Below are 15,758 nucleotides of genomic sequence, written 5' to 3'. Positions count from 1 at the left end.
TGCTTTTGTGTTGGATTATCATTCTAACATTGACTGCTTCTTGAGTAAAGAGCAGTTTTGTAAGGTATTATGTAGAACTGATTTTTAGAACTTGCTTTTTGGTTTATTAAAATATTGTGGAATCATCTCTTGTCAACTTTTTTTTTATATATATATATTCGTTCATGGGATGTGGGCGTTGCTGACTAGGCCAGCATTTATTGCCCCACCCCTAATTGCCCTTGAGAAGCACCTTCCAAACCCACAACCGCTCCCATCTAGAAGGACAAGGGCAGCAGACACATGGGAACACCACCACCTGAAAGTTCCCCTCCAAGCCACTCACCATCCTGACTTGGAAATATATCACAGTTCCTTCACTGTCGCTGGGTCAAAATCCAAGAACTCCCTCCCTAACAGCGCTGTGGGTGGACTGCAGCAGTTCAAGAAGGCAGCTCACCATCACCTTCTTGAGGGCAATTAGGAATGGGCAATAAATGCTGGCCTAGCCAGCGATGTCACATCCTGTAAATAAATAAAAAAAGTGTTGGTGTGCTGCCACCTTGAACCGCTGCAGTCCACGTGTTGTAGGAACACTCTGCTGTTGAGAAGGGAATTCCAGGATTTTGACCCAGTGATAGTGAAGGAATGGCGATATAGTTCCAAGCCAGGGTGGTGTGTGAGACTTGGAGTAGAAATTGCAGGTGGTCGTGTTCCCATGCATCTGTTGCCCTTGTCCTTCTAGGTGATAGAGGTTGTAGGCTTGGAAGATGCTGTCGAAGGAGCATTGAATTGCTGCAGTGCATCTTGTAGATGGTACACACTGCTGCCACTGTGCGTCGGTGGTGGAGGGATTGAATGTTGAAGGTGGGTGGATGGGATGTCAATCAAGCGGGCTGCTTTGTCCTGGATGGTGTCCAGCTTCTTGAATGCTGTTGGAGCTCATCCAGGCAAGTGGAGAGTATTCCATCACACTCCTGACTTGTGCCTTTATAGATGGTGGACGGCAATGTTCTTGATCAACATTTTTAAAGAAGGAAATTGTTTGAAATGCCTGCAGTTGTAAGTGCTCAGAATATCAAATTTTGCCAACAAAGTTGTTAGCTTGGCCGTTTTGGACTGAAGCAACCACACATGATGCACCCCACCCTGCAATGAGTGCTTTTTCTACTAGAAAGCTTACTTGGGTAAGCAATTTTCTCAGCACTAAATTTTGGGAAGTGCTTCTTTAATTCCAGCTCTGCTTCCCTTCCCTATGGGTGTTGGCAGGTCATGTGTGCACATCACTTTTTTTATTTAGGAGATGTATGGGAGTATCTGTGGATTACTTTTTCACCCAGATAATTTGTCTACCCTTGGAGAGGAACTTGGAGGTGGTGGTGTTCCCATTCATCTGCTGCCCTTGTCCTTCTAGGCGGTAGAGATTGCAGGTTTGGAAGGTGCTGTCGAAGGTGCATTGAGTTGCTGCAGTGCATCTTGTAGATGGTACACATACAGCCACTCGTTAAAGGGTAACTGAACTTGAATCCGCAGCATGTTGGTACATTAACCTGGGTGGCATGCGAGTGAATTGATTTTTAAACTAAGTATGTTTTGAATTTTGGGAATTGTTGTAACTCTAAAGTGCTGTTGTAGCAAGAATGGAAGAGGAGGAAGAGAATGACCTTGTCCTTTCAAACAAGTTGGCTGTCGACAACAGACTCTTGGCCCTTAAAAAAAGGGTTTGCTATCATATACGTGAAAAGAATTATTGGTTGTTGTAGCTAAATTATTTGTTTTAGAATGTATTCCTTGGAATTTTCAACACCTTCCACCTGTGCATTTTCTGATTTAGATTGCACAAAATAATGATTTTTGTAGAAATGTAATAGGTGTTTACAATGTGCATGTGACCAATTTGTCCTCCCTTTTTGTGTGGGTTTGCATAATTTTTGTACTTCATTCTCTGGTCCTCTTTCCAAAATTAGAACAGAAAATGCTGGAAAACACTTAACAGATCAGACAGTATCTGTGGATACTGAGAAATTGAGTTAATATTTCAGGTTGATAACTGTTGAAAGATCACTGGCTTTGTTGAATTCCAGTAACTTCCCCAGAATTTGATAAACTAACAGGTCTATAATTGCCTGTTTTTTTTTTCCCCTCTCAAATAATGGGATAATATTTGCAATTTTCTTATCTGAAAGCACAATTTCTGAATCTAAAGAGCTTTGAAAAATTCTGAATAATGCACCTGTAATTTCCTCTCATTTCATTTAATACTCTGGGGTGAAAACCATCAGGTCCAGGAGATTTCTTTTTTGAGTTTTCATTTTTTTCACCCCTCTGGGTTGGCCTGGTGGGCCATTTGGTTCAGGGCAGTTGGGGGTGGGTGCTGGCCTTGTCAGCAATGCCCATGTTTCATGAAAGAATAACAAAAGCAGAGAGACCTTGGTGTATGTGTACATAACCTGTCCTGTCACTTTCAAGGAGTTGAGACAATGGTTAATAAAACACACAGCATCTTAGGCTTTATTAATAGGGGCATAGAGTATAAAAACGAGGAAGTTTTGTTAAACTTGTATAGAGCACTGGTTCAGCCTTGACTGAAATATTCTGTCCAGTTCTGGGCACCACACTTCAAGGAAGATGTGAAGGCATTGGAGAATGGTCCCAGGGATGAGGAACTTCAGTTATGTAGATAGTGAAAAGGTTGGGAGTGTTTTCTTTGGAGAAGAGAAGATTTGATAGAGGTATTTAAAACCATGATGGGTCTGGATGAAGGAAAAAGGGGAAAAACTTCCCATTGGAAGGAGAGCGAACAAGAGGACATAGATGTAAGGTAATTGGCAGAAGAAGCAGTGGTGACATAAGGAAAAACTTTTTCTCATGGCAACTGCATAGAATCTGGAATGCGCTGTCATGAGAGTGTGATAGAGGCAGGTTCAATTGAGGCATTTGAGGGAATTGGATTGTTATCTGAAAAGGAAGAATGTGCTGGGCTATGGGGAGAAAGTGGGGGAGTGGCACTAGGTAAATTGCTCCTACAGAGAGCCAGTACAGATACGACAGGCTGAATGGCCTCCTGTGCTGTAACAATTCTGTGATTCTGTCTGTGTACTAATATATAAATAAACAAACAGTTCAATATTAAGGATTTTGTGACCAGCATCTGAAGTACCTCTACAAAAATGTTGGTCCTAGTGCAAATAGAAGTACCCACAACCAGTGCCATAACTTGAGTCGACTGTTTTAACGTATAACCAATAAAATATTCCAACAAACTAGGGAGGGAGGCAAAAAGCAGGAAACTACAGGCCAGTTAGCCTAACATCTGTCATATGAAAAATGTTAGAAGCTATTATGGAAGATGTTACAGTAGGGCACTTAAAGTTTAAGGCAACCGGGCAGAGTCAACATGGTTTTGTGGGAAAGCATGTTTAACCAATTTATTGGAGTCCTTTGAAGGAGTCGCATGTGCTGTGGATAAAGGGGAACTGGTGGATGTACTGTACTTAGATTTCCGGAAGGCATCCGATAAGGTGCCACTGCAAAGGTTACTGTGGAAAATAAAAGCTCATGGTGCAGGGGTTAACATATTGGCATAGATAGAAGATTGGCTAGCTAACAGGAAAGGGCTGGCATAAATGGGTCTTTTTCTGGTTGGCAGGATGTAACGAATGGTGTGCCACGGGGATCAGTGCTGGAGCCTCAACTTTTTACAATTTATATAATTGATTTGGATGAAGGGACTGAAGGTATGGTTGTGAAATTTGCTGATGACACAGGTAGGAAAGGAAATTGTGAAGAGGATATAAGGAGGCTACAAAGTGACTTGGTTAAGTGAGTGGGCAAAGATCTGGCAAATGGAGTACAATGTGAACAAATGTAAATTGTCTATTTTGGCCGGAAGAATAACAAAGCATATTATCTAAATGGTGAGAGATTGCAGAGATCTGAGATGCAGAGGGATCTGGGTGTCCTCGTGCATGAATTGTAAAAGGCAAGTATGCAGGTACAGCAAGTAATTAGGAAAGCTCATAGAATGTTATCATTGATTGCGAGGGGAATTGAATACAAAAGTAGGGAGGTTATGCTTCAGTTGTACAGGGCACCGGTGAGACCACATCTGGAGTACTGTGTACAATATTGGTCTCTTTATTTAAGGAAAAATCTAAATGCTTTAGAAGCAGTTCAGAGAAGGTTTACTTAACCAATAGCAGGAATGGGTGGGTTGTCTTATGAGGAAAAGTTGGACAGGTTAAGCTTGTATCCACTGGAGTTTAGAAGAGCGAGAGGCGACTTGATTGAAACCTTTAAGATCCTGAGGGCTCTTGAAAGGATGGATGTGGAGGTGGATGTTTCCTCTTGTGGGAGAATCTAGAACTAGGGGCCACTGTTTAAAAAATAAGGGGGCAGAGACGAGGAGAGATTTTTTTGAGGGTAGTGGGTCTTTGGAATTCTTCCTTTTAAAAGGTGGTGGAAGCAGAGTTTTTGAATATTTTTAAGGCAGAGCTAGATAGATTCTTGATAAACAAAGGGGCGAAAAGGTTATCAGGGGTGGGCAGGAATGTGGGGTTGATGTTACAATCCAATCAGCCATGATCATCTTGAATGGTGGAGCAGGCTCAAAGGGCTGAGTGGCCTACTCTTAATTTGTATGTATGTATTGCTGTTTGTGGTGGGTATATGGGAGATGTTTGTGAGGGCTAGTACCCTTGATCTTCTGCCAAGCCCCACACCCATGTCAAAAGGGTAGGCTAGGGGAAATCAGCGTCCTACGACTTTCCACTTTTCACTTATGAATCCAAGAAGCTGATTGGCCATACCCTGAGATCTCAACTGGGCAGTAGTGCAAAACTAAGTGAGGGGCCTGTTGGGTTCATCTCCGAAAGAGTGATCATGATTAAGATCTAAGGAAAGCCTTTTGATCTGGTTGTCAGACAAGTTTATGCCCCAACACAAGATCACAGTGTGCAGGAAATAGAGGCATTTTATGGGGACATTCTGAAGTGTATAGATCAAATCAAATCAACTGATGTGATAATGGTAATGGGTGACTTGAGCGCTAAAGTCGGTGAAGGAACATCAGGAATACATGGCAGTCGATATGGCCTTTGATTAAGAAATTAAACAGGAGAGAGACTGATACAATTTTGTTCAGAAAATGATCAGATGGTGGCAAGCACCTTTTTTTAAACAACTAAAAATAAAACACTACATTAATGTTTCGAGTCCGTATGACTCTTCAGAGTTCTGAAGTCATATGGACTTGAATCATTAACTCTGTTTCTCTCTCCTCAGATGCTGTCAGACATGTTGAGTTTTTCCAGCATTTTCTGTTTTTATTCTTTCATGGGATGTGGACGGCGCTGGCAAGGCCTGTATTTGTTGCCCATCCCTAATTGCTTTAATATGAGTGACTTGCTAGGCCATTGCAGAGGGCAGTTAAGAATCAACCATGTTACTGTGTATCTGGAGTCACATGTAGACCAGACCAGTTAGGGATGGCAGATTACCATCCCTAAAGGACATTAATGACCAGATGGGTTTTTATGACAATTGATGATAGTTGTCACGGTCACCATTGCTGAGACTAGCTTTCAATTCCAGATTTAATTAATTGAATTTAAATCCCACCAGTTCCGTGGTGAGGAACATAGGAGCAGGAGTAGACCATTCAACCCATTGAGCCTGCTGCGCTATTCCATGAGATCTGAACCCATGTCCCCGGAACATTAGGCTGGGCCTTTGGATTATTAGTCCAGCGATATTACCACTATGCCGCCGTCTATCCAGATGATGAAGTTGAAAATAAAATAATGCATAGAGGCAGGCTAAAGAGAAATAGTATAATGAGATGTGTGATGAAGTATTAGAGCTGGAAAGAAATCGCAAAATTAGGTTTATGCACCAGAAGGTGAAATCTGTGATGGATAGAAAGAAAAGGATAACAACAGATAGTGGGTGCATAAAAGACGAAGATGGCAAAACATTGTTTGAAAGGGATGCAATAGCACAAGGATGGACAGAATATATGTGAATTGTACAACGATCCAAATTGAGGGAATACTCCAAGGTATAGAGGTAAATGATAGAGCAAACATTGACATCAGAGGTAACAAATTATTTGAAATAGAGTACAGGGAAAGCTCCAAGCATAGGTGAAGTAACAAAAGAACATCTAAAAGCCATTGGAGAAACAGAATTAGAAATGATATCAGAAATTTATGATCAAATATACACCAAAGGATACATTCCAAGTTACTTGGGACATTCCTTATTCGTTAAGTTACCCAAGGAACCAAAAGCAATGGAGTGCAATCAATTTAGAATGATAAGCTTAATGAGTCATCTCATTAAACTGATCTTGAAAATCATAATGGGAAAAATAATAATACATTTGAAGCAGAAATTGGTGAAACAATCTGGATTTAGATGTGGAGTATATCACCAAAAGCTAATATACATACTGCTGAAATGTGACATTGACAGTAAGGATCTGAGATTTATCCAGATCCGATATTGGGACCAAATAGCAAGCATCAGGTTAGATGACAGCCAATAAGATGTGTTTCAAGTGAAGAGAGGTGTGACAAGGCTGTATACTGTTGCTACAACTATTCAACCTGTATAGAGGACAAATATTCAGAGCGGTAAAAATCGGTGGAAAGAGCATAACAAACTTGCGGTACACTGACACCATAGTTCTACTTGCAGAATCAGAAGAGGTCCTACAAAATATCATAGATCAAGTAAAGTCTAGAAGTTTAGTGTGCATTGAGTATGAACACGAAAAAGACAAAAACAATGGTACATTATTAAAAAAGCTAGAGTGAAGATTGAAATAGATGTCATGCTGGAACAAATAGATTGGTTTGTCTATTTAGGACAAATTATAACAGAAGATGGTAGATGCAATGCTGAAATTAAAGGATAGAGAGCTAAAAGTAATTTTGTGAAGATGAAGGATGTGTTAACAAGAAAACTCAAGCTTGTAACAAGGGAAAAAACACTGTTACACTCTATCCACTTTCCTGTATGCCTCAGAAACCTGGACAATAAATCTGTGAAAGAAAGTAGACACCTTTTGAAATGTGGATGCTAAGATGTGCTAAAAATTCCATATACATACATAAGACCAATGAAGAGGTGCTTGAAATTGCAAGAACAAAGAACTCTTGGAAAGTGTGTTACAAGGCTATTCCCCTTTATTTTTGAAAATGATTTTTTTTTTACTTTTAACTGACTGGAAATTTTGCAATTTGAACTGAGAGCAAACTGCTTAAAATGCAAGGCTACAGTCCAAGGTGAAGGTGAGAAACAAACAAATCACCCTCTGGAGTGTGGAGAGATATTTCCTATAATCCAGATACCCATCTCTCACTCGCTCTCCTTTCTTTCCCCCTAAATCGGCCTCAACTTTTAAAATCTATGCCTCAAGGACAATCAAAGGACACTTAACCATATATTTTTACATTTTTATTGAACTCTTAACTCCCCTTAATTCTGATACCTTTGTGTATGTGTGCCTAATGATTGCATGAGGGATGAATGCTTGATGTCACGTTTTATTATTTTTCTCTGGTTCAGTGATTCATAAATTTGCTCTTCCTTTGACTCAAGAAAACCTTGTTTGGTTGGCTCTTTGTTCACAGCTAAATAGTTAAATACATTCTGATTTGCAAAATGCATATACTTGTGAAAAAGAAACTTAAACGTTTGTTGTGACCAACCAAGGAGGTTGAATCGAGGGGAGTGAGTTCACCCCCTTCTCAAGTGACATTGAGAAAAGAAAATGTCAGTATTTCGGCCATTTGATCAGAGCTGAAAAGCTACGGAGATCTCTTTTGAGATAGCAAAGTGGATGGCAGCAGAAAGAAGGTTGACCTAGGTGTAGTTGGATGACAGACATCACGGAGTGGTCGCAGACAAGCTATAATGGATGTGAGGATTGCACAAGACAGATGAGGACGAGTGTGACATACCATGAAGCAGATCTCCTGTTAGGATTAGCTACAAGCAGCAGCAGTTTGTGGGACCTTGCTGTGTGTTACTTGGCTGCTCTGTTTCCTGCATTACAACTGTGACTACACTTCAAGGTACTTAATTTGCTGTAAAGTGCTTTGGCCCATCTTCAGGTAGTGAGAGGCATTATATAAATGCAAACTCTTTCACTGAGAATTTTACCATTTGGGTTATATTTCCATTCCCAGTTCTATTTCAAAGAGTAAAATTTACTCTGCATTGCATTAGCCACTTTTTCTATTCCAACCTGTTTCTGTCCTGCATTTAGGCTTTGTCATTTTAATTCGCTGATGTTAATAAATATTGTGCCCAAATCACACATGTGCCTGGATAACATAAAAGGGCCCAACACATTCCTGGTATTTACCAATTGCTACATTTTGCCAATCTGAGAAACATCCATTACTGTGGCCAAATGGCCAGTGAAACCAATGTATGATGATCAGTGTCAGCAAGTTATTCTGATTATGGCATCTGGACACTGGGTGCATCACAGCTGAACTATATTGTGTCCTCATCTGAAATCCAGATGAACGCTTCCAGCAGGGATTGCTGCATAGCTGTCAAAAACAAAAACCTTGCTTATGTTTTCCCCCCACCTTCTCTTCCTCCCTTTTCTTCCTCCCCATGCCCCCTCCAATCCCAAGAAAAGAGAAGGCCTTTCTTTCTATATGACATCTACACACTGGATAAACCCCTGTTGTGCCATTGAAGCAGCTTTGTTAGATGGTTGGCAGAGGTATACGTTCCCAATTAAACTTGATGTGGTCTAACAAATGAGTTAGTGATAGGAACTTGCTGGCATTCCAATTGGTTTGAAATATTGCTCAACTGTACAATTTGGAGCTTTATTAATTGTTTTAATCTTTTACTTACTTATTCCTGTCATCCTTTCACCAAATAAGATGGATAATTTTCTTGTGATCAAAAGCCCAAACCCTTGTCTTGATGTGTTGATGCAGCATTATTTAAGACTTTTCACCTAATTTAAGTAAACTTGTACCACATCTCCCTTTGTGCTGACAAATAAATAAAAGTTGGTTGTTTCATCCTTTGAGTCTGCACAGTGAATGGCTTTCTTTCTGACAGCAAAAAGCTGTAGCTGAATTCAGCAGTCATGAAAGTCTACCAAAAGTATCTCCTCCAACAGATCTTGGTGACCAGACCCAAGTTGAGCAATTTTTATGGTCTTGAAACATAAATATATGAAAGCAATTTGCCCCATTTTATTCAGTTCTTTTTGTCTATGTTTGAACCAAGGCTGTAATGAGATCAGGAGTTAGTGGCCCTGGTGGAACCCAAACTGGGCGTCAGTGGGCAGGTTCTTGCTAAGCAAGTGCCACTTGACAGCACTGTTGATGACCCCTTACATTACTGATGATCGAGAGTAGACTGATGGGGCGGTAATTGGCCAGGTTGGATATGTCCTGTTTTTTTTTGTGTACAGCACATACCTGGGCAATTTTCCACATAGCTGGGTAGATGCCAGTGTTGTAGCTGTACAGGAACAGCTTGGCTGGGGGCGCGGCAAGTTCTGGAGTGCAAATCTTCAGTACTATTGCTGGAATACTGTCAGGGCCCAGAGCCTTTGCAGTATCCAGTGTCTTCAGCTGTTTCTTGATATCATGTGGAGTGAATCAAATTGTCTTAAGACTGGCATCTGAGAGGAGGCCAAGGTGGATCATCCATTCAGCATTTCTGGCTGAAGAGTGTAGCAAATGATTCAGCCTTATCTTTTGTCCTGATGTGCTGGACTCCCCCCATCATTGAAGATGGGGATATTTGTGGAGCCGCCGCCTCCGGTGAGTTGTTTAATTGTCCACCACCATTCACGACTGGATGTGGCAGGACTGCAGAGCTTAGATCTAATTGGTTGTGGAATCACTTAGCTTTGTCTATCACTTGCTGCTCATGCTGTTTGGCACGCAAGTCGTCCTGTGTTCTAGCTTCACCAGGTTGACACCTTATCTTTAGATATGCCTGGTGCTGCTCCTGCACTCTTTATCGAACCAGCTTTGATCCCCTGGCTTGGTGGTAATGGTAGAGAGGGATATGCCGGACCACGAGGTTACAGATTGTGGTTGAGTGCAATTCTGCTGCTGCTGATGGCCCACAGTGCCTCATGGTTGCCCAGTCTTGAGTTGCTAGATTTGTTCGAAATTTATTCCATTCAGCACTCTGGTAGGGCCACAAAACACGATGGAGGGTATTTTCAATGTGAAGACTGGTCGTCTCCACAAGGACTGTACGGTGGTCACTCTTACCAATACTGTCATGGATAGATGCAGGTTGGTGAGGATGAGGTTGTGGTGTTTTTTTTTCCCACTTGTTGGTTCCCTGGCCACCTGCCGTAGATCCAGTCTAGCCCTGTCCTTTAGGACTTGATCAGCTTGGTCAGTAGTGGTGCTACTTTTGGTGATTGACATTGAAGGCTCCCACCCAGAGTATGTTCTGCGCTCTTGCTACCCTCTATGCTTCCTCCAAGTGATGTTCAACATGGAGGAGTACTGCTTCATCAGCTGAGGGAGGGCGGTATGTGGTAATCTGCAGGACATTTCCTTGCCAATGTTTGACCCGATGCCATGAGACTTCATGGGGTCCGGAGTTAATGTTGAGGACTCCCAGTGTAACTCCCTCCTGACTGTATACCACTGTGCTGCCACCTCTGCTGGGTCTGTCCTGCTGGTGGGACAGGAAATACCCAGGGATGGTGATGGTGATGTCTGGGACATAGTCATACTCTCAGAATCATACTTTACAGACAATGTCAGGCTGCTGCTTGACTAGGCTATGAGACAGCTGTCCCAAAATTGGCACAAGCCCCTAGCCATTAGTAAGGAGGACTTTGCAGGGTCGAGTTTGCCGTTGTCATTTCCGGTGCCTAGGTCAATGCCGGGTGGTCCGTCTGGTTTCATTCCTTTGAGACTTTGTAGCAGTTTGATACAACTGAGTGCTTACTAGGCCATTTCAGAGGATTTTTTTTAAGAGTCAACCAAATTGCCATGGGTGTGGAATCGCATATAGGCCAGACCAGGTAAGGACAGCAGATTTCCTTCCCTAAAAGATATTAGTGAACCAAATGGGTTTTCGTCGATTGTCATAATGATTTCATGGTGATTGTTAGACTTTTAATTCCAGATACTTATTGAATTCAAATTGGGCTTCAAACTCAGGTCCCCAGAGTATTACCCTGGGTCTCTGGATTACTAGTCCAGCGACAATATCACTATGCCACAGCCTCCCCTGTTACATACGAACATACGAAATAGGAGCAGAAGTAGGCCATTTGGCCCTTCGAACTTGTCCTGCCATTCATTAAGATCATGGCTGATCTGTCTGTTTCGAATTCCACATTCCCATCTACCCCCGATAACCTTTGATTCCCTTGCCTAACAAGAATCTATCTACCTCCAACATCTTTTGAGGCAGAGTTCTAAAGTTGCACAACCCTCAGAAAATTTCTCCTCGTCTCTGTCCTAAAAGAGTGACCCTAATTTTAGAACAGTGCCCCCTAGTTCTGGACTCACTCACAAGAGGAAACATTTTTTCCATGTCCACCTTGTCAACGCTGTTCAGTATGTTATATACGTCAATCAAGTCACTCCCTCACTCTTCTAAACTCCTGTGGAAACAAGCCCAGTCTGTCGAACCTTTCCTCATAAGACAACCTGCTCATTCCAGGTATCAAATCTAGTAAACCTCCTCTGAACCACCTCCAATACATTTACATCAATAAGGAAACCAAAGCTGCACACAATATTCAAGATCTAGTCTCACCAATGCCCCACATAACTGAAGCATAACATCCTTAATTTTATGTTCAATCCCTCTTGTAATAAAGGATAGCATTCCATTAGCCTTCTTAGTTACTTGCTGCACCTGCATACTAACTTTTCGTGGCTCATGCACGTGAACACCTAGATCCCTGTGCACCTCGGAATTCTGCAGCTGTTCTCCGTTTAAGTAATACTCTTTTTTTTTCCTTCCTGCCAAAGTGAACAACTTCACATTTTCCCACATTATACTTCTTCCATCTGCCATATTTTTGCCCACTCACTCAACCTATCTATATCCGCCTACAACCTCCCTATGTCCTCTTCACAACATACTTTCTTACCTATCTCTTTGTCATCTGCAAATTTAGCTACCATGTCTTCACTCCCCTCACCTAAGTCATTGATATAAATTGTAAAAAGTGGAGGCCCCAGGACAGGGACTGCAGGATTCCGCTCGTCACATTCTGCCAATCAGAAAAAGACCCATTTATGCATTCTCTTGTTTTCTGCCAGCCAGCCAATCTTCTATCTATGCTAATATGTTACCCCCTACACCATGAGCTTTTATTTTACGCATTAACTTTTGATGTGGCGCCTTATCAAATGCCTTTTGGAAATCCAAGTACAGCACGTCAACAAGCTCCCCTTTATCCACAGCGTATGTTACTCCTTCAAAGAACTCCAATAAATTGGTTAAACATGATTTCCCTTTCTCAAAACCATGCTGACTCTTCCTGATTACCTTGAGATCGATTCTAACACCTTCCCCACGACAGGCGTTAAGCTAATTGGCCTATAGTTTCCTGTTTTCTGCCTACCTCCCTTCTTGCATAGTGGGTTTATATTTGCTACTTTCCAGTCTGATGGAACCTTTCCGGAATCTAGGCAATTTTGGGAAATTAACACCAATGCAACTACTACCTCATTAGCCATGTACAGGTAAGGATAGTAGATTTCCTTGCCTAAAGGACATTAGTGAACCAGATGGGTTTTTACAACAATTAATAATAGTTGCCTTGCTCAGCATTGCTGAGACTAGCTTTATATTCCAGATTTAAACCTGATACTTTTGACATTAAATGGGAGGAATAGTGGTTTCCCTCTTCAGTTGGGTAGTAGTTATTACCTTGGCATGTTCTGAAATATCCAGACCAGTTGGGTCCCCCATTCCACACCTGATCTCTGTTGTTGGCTAATCTCATCCAAGGCCCAAGGTAAGAGTGGTGCAATTGGTGCAGGCGTATCTGGGCTAGGGAGGGAGGGAGGGAAGGGAAGGAAAAAAAAATCAGCCAGCGTTCTTACCCCAGATTGCTATCAAGTGACACCTGCTGGAAATTGTGGATGCGTTGATGGCAACTCAGGGCAGGATAGTGCTTCGCTGTGAAGAGTCATTGCATTCACTCATGCATGATAAATAGCTGTTTTGGTGAGATGTCTGAGGCTGCTGGTGCATGTGGAAACATATCCTACTTTAAGCAAGTGCCTTCAGAGAGTTGGGGGTGGGGGTGTAAGAAGTGACCAAGATGGCTTTTTTTTTGGAAAGGGGAGAGAGTCAGCTAGCTATGTGCAAAGAACCATCATCATACTTGATTTGCCAAATTAAGCTGCTGGGTAAGTACAATGTTTGTTTTCCTAATATGGAGTGGATACTCTTTTCCATAGAAGAACACACCTTACTTAGGCCCAAAGAATTTAGGCTTAGATCCTGGACTGGAGATGGGGAATATCCCAGCAACACTATTCCAAGAACCACTTGGCACAAAAGCTGTACCTAGTACTTAATGCAGTCTGTTGGAAGGCTGAAATGTATGCAGAAATTTTTATATTTTTGAAAAAAAAGGACTAGGGCATCATGTGTGTTGTAGTGATAAGGGACATGTATTTTGCATTAAATTAATTATTATAGTTAATTTAAAAAATATTTTTGTATAATACTACCATGTACAGCTCTCTCATGAAAATGACAGAACGTATTTACCAAATGTTTTATATTGATGCTGGAGTGCCCTCGGAGTCCAATTCTCCATTTTAACTTGCTGGTGGAGATTGTGGTGTGTCCATTAGAGGGCAATGTAAAGGAGTTGCTTGCTTTTTCAACTGTCTCAAACTGTTCCTTTTGTAACCCAAGTAAGGTTGGGTCATGGATACTGTTGAAGGTGATTTGTTTGGCATCACTAACACCCTTTTTAATGTGGGTCTTCTGAAATTGATGACACTCTAAAGCTGGTGATCTCCTGAGACTGTTTGGTAGTGAATAGCCATAAATTGTATGCAAATTTATATTGCTCACTGCCTTTTTTTCCCACCCCCCTTTTCTGAAATCTGGTTTAGCAATTGTCAGGCTCATGAGTGGAGGCAGGAAGTGTTCATCACAAATTGCGTGTTCCTAAACTTGTTCACACTATGAAAATTTTAGCATTGTCACGACAACACCAATAAAATGATTCACCAGGGCAACATCTGTATTCCGTTTTGTCACACACAAATACTATAATTGGGGAAACTGCAGGCCATTTATTATTTAAATTGAAGTTCTAGAAATTGATGATTTGGAACTTGTAGAATGTTACAAAAGCATGCTAGTCTTTCCACCTGTTTGTTTTATTGGGAAAAAGTACTGCTGCAAGTCAAGAAATTTATTGATGCAAGAAGAAAAATGGAAGATTCTTTAAATTGTTCATTTTTTTTAAAAAGTAAAAGAGTATTGATATCAACTGCATTTGCATGGGAGTAAATGTAGAAGCTGAGAGTTTCTCATTAGTGGGTAACAGCTCTGCAATTCACTGATACCATTTATGGGTAAGTGTACTATGGATTGGAGTGCAATCAGCCAGGACATAGTCTTTCAGGGTTATGCTAAAGGAATGGAGTGCGGTTTGGAACTTTCATTCGAAGGGATACCAATCTAGTTTAAGCTTTTATTTTATAAAGCTGTTTTTATATGGAGTTGAGAGCTGTGTTAGTGCCTCTGGTTCTTTGACTGATTCAGAAAGGCTGATAGTTGGGAATACTTTTTTTCAAACTGGGTCTTCCTGCCATGGCTGGGTGTAGCAAATGCATCAAAATTATTTTGGGAGTAGCACTTTATAACAACACCACCACAGCAGTCAGATAATGTAAAACACAGCTTAAGATGTTTGTCTAAATAGTGCCCTTCATAGGCCGGAATGACTCCACATACAGCAGAAGGGCTTCCTCTAGTTCATGTGCAAGATTGAGGACCAAGCTGTGCGAGATGGATTTGTGGCCAAAAGGACAAACGGCTGCACAGAGGGAGAGCTCCAGCTTATACCAATCTGTTGCTGAATATCCTGGAGTGAGGAAGTCTGCCTCATGGCAGGCACACCTGTGCTAAATCTGTCTGTCATATGAGGACTTAGTTTTAAGCAATTTGTAATAGTAAGCCTGGTCTATGACACTATACATTGATACTGATAACATTAAGGTGACTGCATGTCATGATTCAACTCTTTCGAGTACATTCACAGTTCTTGGTTTCCAGGAGTGGGAAATGAACCCACAACCTTCTGATTCAAAGGCGAGGGTGCTATGAACTGAGCCACAGCTGACACCTCATGTCATGATTCAACCTGCATCAGACCTTCCGCTATCCTGATTTGGCAGATAACCTCATGAGGGAGTCCTGTGATTTGGGGTAGGTATTTCCTGGAGGCCAGGTATGAAAATGTGTGTGTAAAACCAGGGTTTGGTACTTACCATGATTGGGTTGCAAGAAGGCAAGCGACAACTGAGATTATGCACCTCCAACTAGTAGAACCAACATTCAATGGGATAGAGTTTGAATTCATCCTGTGGCTAGGAAAATGGCAGCAAGACATTGACAAATTTTATAGTGGGTTATGCTGTCCATGAGCTCCTTGTGTCTGCTCTCTTACCTTTATCAGCTATCGATTTTTCCCAGATGGGAGTTAGCTCCAGGCTGATTGAACTTGTGGTGGAAATGAGATGCACAGAATTATCACTGGACAACAATTC

Source organism: Cetorhinus maximus, chromosome X (assembly GCF_964194155.1).
Source record: "Cetorhinus maximus chromosome X, sCetMax3.hap1.1, whole genome shotgun sequence".
NCBI lineage: Eukaryota > Metazoa > Chordata > Chondrichthyes > Lamniformes > Cetorhinidae > Cetorhinus > Cetorhinus maximus.
Note: the sequence above shows the minus strand (reverse complement) of the source record.